The 8342-nt window shown below is 44.0% G+C and overlaps 1 long non-coding RNA gene across 1 annotated transcript; it reads left to right on the forward strand.

The window, feature by feature from the left end:
• The first annotated feature begins 3731 nt into the window (after positions 1 to 3731).
• On the forward strand, positions 3732 to 7399 carry LOC142028627 (uncharacterized). The gene is made up of 3 exons (XR_012649645.1): positions 3732 to 3893; positions 6477 to 6581; positions 6676 to 7399. It is a non-coding gene; the product is annotated as an uncharacterized LOC142028627 (long non-coding RNA).
• The last annotated feature ends 943 nt before the right edge of the window (positions 7400 to 8342 follow it).

The following is an 8342-nucleotide window of genomic DNA, read 5'->3' on the forward strand; positions in this document are numbered from 1 at the left end:
AAGCAAAAATGAGTAAGTGTTTTAAGGTCGTTCCTCTCAAATGTGTCTGTTTCTGCCTGTACCCTTCTAGTTCTTTTGGAGAAGAATTTTCTGGGTAATGCAGACAGAGGGCAGGCAGGTAATCCTGCTGCTGTGCTGGCCAGAGCTACCGATTCCTGCCATGACCTTGCTTTGGGTCTGAGATCTGTAAAACGGGGCAATGACGATGTAAATGCAAACCCTAGAGGGAAGATGCCGAAGAAGTACCGAGCGGCATAGTATTATTGCAATGAAGGTATTTAACACACATGGTAAAAAGTAACGACTGTGGTAATAAGGAAGAAGACTGCAGACCCTGTCCTGCTGGCGGCACACGGGCAGGACTGTCCCCGGCCCCGCAGGACAGTGCTGGTGGGGCAGAGCTCCGCTCCGCTCCGGGAGGAGCGGCAGAAATGCCTGCCTGCCTGTTGTCCCACCTGGAGCAGGCGTGCGGCTGGCCCCACTCGCATCTCCTCCGGGTGAAGAAGTTACGGGTGACTGCGTTTTCCAATGTGAAATTCACACTTACTTTATTTAACTCTTTAAACTCAGTGACGTGACCACTTAGGGCCTGATTGTGCAGATCCTCTGCCGACTCGTTCACACATGCAAGAGTTGTCCTGCTGACATGAGTCGTTTGCCAGTACAAGCATGTTTTATTTAGAGTGTGAGGTGCAGAGCCTTTCTTTTTAAAGTATATTTCTCTCTTGCTTTCTGAGCTCCAACTCACCTGCTAAATGTCTATTTTTTGACAAGGGATGTCATTGAGTGGGATTTCTTTCACTTTCTGAAAAGCTCATCCTACTGTTCATCATTGCATGTGTGACACAGATGGGTTTTGCAGAGGCAAATCCAAGTTTACTTGCTTCTGAAAAGCTTGGTTACCTTTCTTCCTCTTTACAGTTGTGAATATTTTACTTGCCACCAACAGCCTGCATACTGCTGGCTTAAATTCAGCACTGTAAAAATCTCAAAAAAATGGAAATACCCATCTTTAGTCAATGTTCCCAGTAAATTTGTGCAAACCCTTTTGTAGCTGAAAATATATTACTGATTTTTAAAAACATGGTGGGAAACTAATCACATTTTGGAGATACTTAGAAAATCACCTTATGTTATGTCATGTTTAAAATGAGGAAGTCTGAAGGACTGACTGTCTACCCCTCTGAAACTGTAACCATGAGTGCTGTTAGTCACTTGAGTTTTTACATTTGATTCTCCTTCCCTAAACATTTTGGATATTTTTAGTGCCACTGTAAGTACACTCCAGAGTTTTTTTAATTAAAGGTAAGTGGAGCAGAATTCTTTCAATTGGTTGAGAATTTTTATTACAGGCATGGTCTGATTTTCCACTAGTTTGTACCCTGCATGGCTATTTGCACCAATGAAAAGAAGTTGTTAAACGGTGTAAAACCAAATGCATTTTTACTGCACCCTTGTTTAGCAATAATGCTACATAAGATGCAAAGTAGCACAGCATTCAAGATGTACATGCATTTACCAGGAATTATCAAATATTAATGCTATTAGAATTTAAATGAGCAAAGGATTACAGAAACGATGTCATACCTTCATTTCTTGGGAAGGAGCAACAGTTCTGATATTGTAGCTCATGGCTCATAAGCCAACTTCATATTGATCACGAAGCCCTCAAATGGCAATGACCTCCGTCACTGCTCATGTGAGCTGGATTTGACCTGGTGACCCAGAGGCTGAAAGGCCATACATTTCCTTTTATTATGTATGTTATTTGCTAATAGATATTCTTTTTTATTCTATCCAAGCTTTTATATGCTACCCACCACTGTAGCTGAATGCTTTCATTTGAACGCTTTCTGAGGGGACAGAAAATAACATGACTCACTTGTCCTTCCCAGTTTTGCTTTCTTTTCATGTACATAGACATTTCTGGAAGGTTAGAGACTCTACACTTTACTTTTTCTTTGTTTTCCTTTTTTTCTTTTTACTAATACAAGTGGATTAAGGACCTTGTCAAATGCACAGGGCAGTTCAAACAATGTCTGCAGCATTGGCTCTGCTTCCTGGAAAGCTCTCTGTCTTGCGCAAAAGACATTATTCCTTATTACAGAGGGATCCTTCATGCCAAAGTAATTCAGTAGTCAAATACATTCCTTGTCTCGACAAAATTTTAGGCCACTTAATGGGAGCATGAATCTGAAGAGAAGCTCTATAGGGAGCCAATGTAGTGAGTGGTCAGACTTAACATTTTCAAAACAATTAATGTCACTGATGGGGAAGAAGGGGACTGCAAGTTACAGTTTCTGTAGGCTGTCATTTTCTTGATGGATAGGCTTGCACCACTGTAATTTTTCATATGTGTAATTCCTGCACAGTCACAAGTACATTTTCCACAGCCTTTCTCTCTCTCGTGCATGAGTCAAAATTAGCGCCCAGCTCTACGCATTCAACTGCACTGAGGTGCACAAGTTGAACTTAGGTTAGAATTCAGCCCTGTGAGTTTTGTGCTGTCTCCATCAATATGAGGTTAATGGATGAAAGGGTGCACTTCGGCTATTACTGCATATTTAGAAAAAAATATATGCATGAGTTTTAGCTTCTGGATAAATTCACAGTGGAATGAGAATAACGCTTAGGATCTTCTACTGCAAGTGATATCTGAGGGGTTTAATGCTAGTTAAAGGTCTGTGGTACAGTGATCCCATTTGCATGTAATTATGCACAGGGGAAACACTTTCAGAGAGAGATGGGGCATGTATGTGTACAGTGCATTACGGCGTATGATGTGTAGGCAGAAATATTATGGGGAGCCCAAGGCAAAAGCTGAGACTGTGACCCCACTGATTTATGGCTCTCTCAAAACAGAGTTGGACAAGAAAAGCTGCACTCTGAGTCATCCTGACTGCACTTCAGGGCATGAGATGCTGAACTGACTGCTGATGGCGTGTTTTGATTCTGAGGATTTTGAGGCTGAGTAGTGATGGTGATAATCCAAATAGGGACAGGAGAAAGTTGGGTGTGTTTTTTATACTGCAGCATGGGTGTCCATGTATCCTGTGGTCCTGTCTTCCTGGTGGATGAAACAACCTCAGCACCATCTGGCAGCAGGCACGGTTCTAACTGGTTGGCAGTAGGTACCCAGCACTGTCATATTATCAGCAATTCCCACAAGACTGAATTTTCCTATTTGACAGAATATATCGCTTAGATCTTCTAGACTAGATTGCTTTCATTTCTTGTAGAAAGGGAACATAAAAAAAAAAGTAAAAATAAAATAATTTTAAAAGAAGTTGCTGGTCAGCAAAGAGGAAGAAACCGTGTTGCTCTGGTACTATTCTGCATCTGCACTGAAACACAAGACAGCAGCTGCCTTGGAGCTGCCCCCCACAGCAGGGAAAGAGATTCATCTACATGTAAAGATTCAGTGCACAGAAAATGGAATGACGACATCTCCTCTCATTTCCATGCCCAACGACATGCACTCCAACAGACAGCTATGCTGCTTCTACAATATCTCTTTATTTTCCATTATCTCTGCTTTTCTACCCCCTTCCTTCCTAAAGCCCTTCTTTGAGCTTTATTTTGTCTTGTGTTTAATTTGGAACTTATGTTCTTCAGTGACCAAATCCTTCTCCCTTTGTCTCTCATCAGAGCCCTCATTGCTTTACATCCGCTGGGAAGAACTGATCCAGTTATCTCCCAAATTACATTTCAAGAGCCTGAAGCCTGACTTCACAGATAAACTGGAGAGCACCCCAACCGATATAAATACAGGACATAGCCTTTTCTGCTCCGTTCAGCAGCAGATGATGACTACCCAATTTTGCTACAACATCAGTTGCTACCAGAGGGAACTGCAGGCCCTGCCATCATTCCCAATATTCAGGCATTATATGGTGATTGTTATTGTCTATTATTTTATATTAGGGTCGCAATTAGCACTCTCAGGGCTTGATGCCTCCTGTCCAAACAGAGAAGATGGTTTCACTTCCAGATTTCTCATGTACTAAACATAAGACAAGAGAAAACAGATAAATCCAGCAGGCAGCTCAGATACCAGAGGAAATGGTTATTGATGCAAAGAGTCACAGCAGTGCCTTGTTACAATTTCTGCAGGCTCTGTCTTTCTGGCTGCAGAAGGTAGAAACCCCCCTCATTTGATTTTGTTTGGTTTGGAACGTAACAAGCTCCCTCCTCTCATTATACCTCTGCATCAGATTTGAGATCAGTGAATGCAGCCATGCATCCCTTCCTGGAAGATACATTTTCCTTAAGCAGCAAAGCCAGTAATTTTCAGCACAATGCTGACTGTCTAATTTCCAGTCAGTAGAAGTATTAGGGTAAGTATAAAGCAGCCATGTCTCTGGACGGTGATGTGCTCCACTCGGCTGAAGCAACACTTCTTCAACGGTTTCAGATATCTCCATTTTACTGTCATCATGACTTTTGTAGTCTTGGACAACACTGCTAGCACCCTAATAGTCCTGCAGAGGTACTTAAGGATAAGCTGCCGAAGAACATCTTACTGCATTAAGGTAATGGTGTGTACATTTGCTTAACTTGATCTCACATAATCCATCAAAATCTTCATGAATAGAAAAAGTTGAATCAGCCTTACTGATAGAAATTACATTCCCACTGTCGTCTCCCTGGTAAGTCGACCACTTCACTGCTGAGGGGTTCCTGTTCCTTTGTTTTACAAGGCACTTGGCAAATTTGCTCTTCCTGGGAAAGTAGAGGTTTAAGACCAGTGGCTAGAGAGAGCATCCAGTCTGGGGCTGTGCTTGTTGTTTGCTTTTGGTTTGCTCTTTATATCACACCTCCTGCTTCATTACAGGAGGCAGGAAAGAGTGACAGAAGGAAAAAAAAATTGGGGAAACAGTTAAAAGGACATGAAGCTCATCTTCCTTTAAACACACCTCATTGGGGAGGAGATTGTTTGTTTTTTTTCAGCTTAAACTCTGGAGTGAATTTTTCAAAGATGCCCCTAAGCTAAAAGCCAGATTTGGACACTCTCGAGCTGCCAGGCACTGAAGTGACTGTTTCTCACCATCAGACAGGCAAGCGCAGGAGCAAGGTTGCAGAGACAGACTGCAGGATCTCTGTAACCAAGGACCTAAGGACTGCTCAGACAAACCTGCCAGGAAGGGGTTACTAGCTGGGAGCTGGACCAGATCACCTCTCCCTGTCCCTTCTGTGGTCCTGTGGTAGTGAGACTCCAGAGATCACACCTCTGCTTGCAATTAGGATAATTCAATTAATATTGCTCGCCTAAATTCCCATGGCCACTTCTGCGTTCCTCACTTCATCCCTAGCCTTAGAATGCCTGCTGTAATTAACTGGCTGTCATTGACATATTTTATGTTAGAAAAGGCAGTCTTGGTAGTGCGAAAAGTGGTTCCTGCCAACACTGAATTTTTATCAAAATTTAATGAACGCTATTCTGTAAACAAATTCCTGGTTGCAGGTGCTGTGAGTAAGGATTCTTCCATGTCAGGTGAGAAGGCTTCAGGGAGCCTCCTGGACAACATGAAGGTTAGTGCTTGGGCACTGCCTGGCGCTTGGCAGCCTCAGCAGCCCAGGGGCAGCACATTCTGGCTTCAGACCTGCCTCTTCCCCAGCAGAGATGGGAACAGCTCTTTGAGCAGAAAATGGTACCAGAAGTCAAATGCTCAGTAGTGACACCCACACACTCACACCTAGGAAATATTTGAGTCATGCTAACTTAGGCAGAGGCTCAGCCCAGAAGTCAGGGAGGGTGAAGTGGCTTAAATACCCTTTCCTCTTCTGGGTTTGTAGAGGCTCCCACGCAGCTTCAGGTCAGTGTGATTTATCTTGTCCGTGCTGGATTGCCCCGCGGGCTGCTCAGCCTCTCTGTGCACTCTTGTGCCTGAACACAGTCCTACCAGGAGGTCCCGGCACAGTTCCAGCGACGGAGAGTCTCGGGAGACCCCTTGGGCCAGTGCACGGCTGTCCCTGTGCCACTCGCCCGAGGAGCCCTGCCTTTCTACAGTCAAGGTTTTTCAAGCCCTTCTACGTTTCTCCAGCCCTTTTATCCAGCAGAAGAAGACTGAAGGAGGGGTGCAAATCACACCCCTGGGTTTTGTCCCCAGCTGTGCTGTTGACCTCCCAGGTGACAAAAGAGGCTCCGATGGGAGGGTTGAGCCTTGGCCCATCTGTCATTTAAATTAAAATGATGCAGATTGTTTCTAAACTAGGATTGCGCAGCAATATTAATCTCCAGTTATCAGACGAGCCTATTCAGTCCGCTTGCCCTTCCTCACCACCAGCGCTTCCCATCTCTGCCTGTTTCCACTGGCACCTTTGTGTGCCCAGGGCAGCCGGAGAGCTGCGGGGCAAGGCCCATCCGCTGCCCTGAGCCAAGCACAGTGGGATGCCTGCCTCATGGAGGCCTCCAGGAGCTACTCTAATGCAAATTGTATTTTTCCTCCCCTGTCCCTCTCCCCTTTTGTTAGCAGGGAGGACGATGGTGGCACAGGGACCGTCCAGCTCAGAAATAAAGCAGCTGCATAGACCTGCTCAGAAAGGAAGAGTAGTTTACCCACACAGAAATGTTTACAAAGGTAGAGTGCAAGTTGAAAGAGAAGGAAAACAGCAAACTTGGAGTGATTGGGTTTATTTTGCTGTTCAAAACTGTGAACTCGTGTCTCCCCGCAGCCTGCACTCCAGCCTGAGCTCCAGACCTGATTGCACGGCACGGTGTCGGAAGGACCGCATCGTCCCCATGTCTGGCAAGCCAGCTATGGAGACCATACTCTTCATGGCTGAAATCCACTCTTTCCTACCTTTCCTGTTGCTTCTTTATTGTCTCCATCTACTTCTTGCCTAGCTTTCATGTTTCACCTGGTCTTCCCCAGGAAACAACTCGAGGAAAGAGAGCAGGACTTCTGTGCCTTTTGGTGTGTTTTAGCTGAGCTATTCATCGTGACTGAACAGAAGTCGGCCTTTCTGGAGAAGAATGATTTTTCCTGTGTGACAACCTTTATAATACATTGCAATTGTGTTTCTCAATATAATTTTAAAGCCATTTAGGACGGCTTTGCTGGCTGTTTTTTCAGAAAAAAAGCTATTCAAGTGTTGAGAGGGAGAATTATCTTTCTTGAGCTGCTATTTTTCAGTCCTCATCACAAGCTGTGATTTTTCCAACTCAAAATTCTAAAGAATTTTAACTATTTGGATGGTGTTTAATACATTCCATGGACAACTGGTATAATGACATGAAATCAGTATAAAGAACAAAATCAACAGAAATTGAAGTGGCTCCTAGTTTTGTGACATATCTCTCAGCCATACCTGATTGTCAGATGTCCAAAGTGTTTCCTAAACAGATGCTCTTCCACCTTTTCAGAATAAATAAATGAAATGAGCTCTGTACCTTCTATATTAGTCACAATTTACTAGTCTGATTTATCGAGATTAAAGCTTAAATTGCTTGGTTAAATTACTCAGATTAAATTACTACGCAGTAAAACTTTGGCATGGTGATTGTTTCTTTGTTTGGGGTTTACACAGCATAATGAGGTCATGCACCGTATCCTGGGGACTTTGAAGCCCAGAGCTATAGCTAGCAAATGTTAGTGTTGTCAATCTGCTTCTCTTCCCCCTGGGTAAGCTACTTCTTCTCTGGATTTCTCACTCTCCGTTTTTTCCTGACTTATCGCAGATAAGCTGTGAGCACCCTGCTGTGTCATGACCTCAATGGTAGAAGATGTACCACTGCACATCCTTTTTGTATGGAGGGCAGCAATGTCTGGGCAGTGGCTAGTGGCTTCTTTGATACTTGTCTGCCTTCCTTCTCATCACTGATTTCCAAAGAAGCCATCACCTGCTGGCGAGCACAACCCTCACCCTGCTTCAGCCTGACCACTTAAAAAAATGTCTTCTCATGGGAAAGAAGATTCACGTGAGGATTTCTCTGGAGTGGGAATCAGGATGGCCCTTCAACCAGACCCTCAGACCTGCATTTTAGGCTGCCACACTGGGCTGAAGACTTCAAAGCACACTCAACCCTTTTCCTGTACTCCCTGCCATGTCTTATTTTTGACCTTTCCCCTGAGAGATAGGTCCACTAGTGAAGAGAAGATAATTCAGCTCAGGTGGTCTCTTGGGACTCCCACTAAGGGGAAGAATAACAATTCAGCAGCAGCTTTACTGATCTGCATAGAAAATTCAGGCTCCTTTTTTTGCTGACCCTACTGGCTTGCCACATACAGCTGTAAAATTTTATGCTCGTAATCCAGAAAGGCAGCTGGAATTTTCAGCCATAGGCTGTCAAATGTCAGGTTCATACCACACAGGATTAAATGATAATAGCAGAGTAATTC

This window comes from Buteo buteo, chromosome 2 (assembly GCF_964188355.1).
Source record: "Buteo buteo chromosome 2, bButBut1.hap1.1, whole genome shotgun sequence".
Taxonomy (NCBI): Eukaryota; Metazoa; Chordata; class Aves; order Accipitriformes; family Accipitridae; genus Buteo; species Buteo buteo.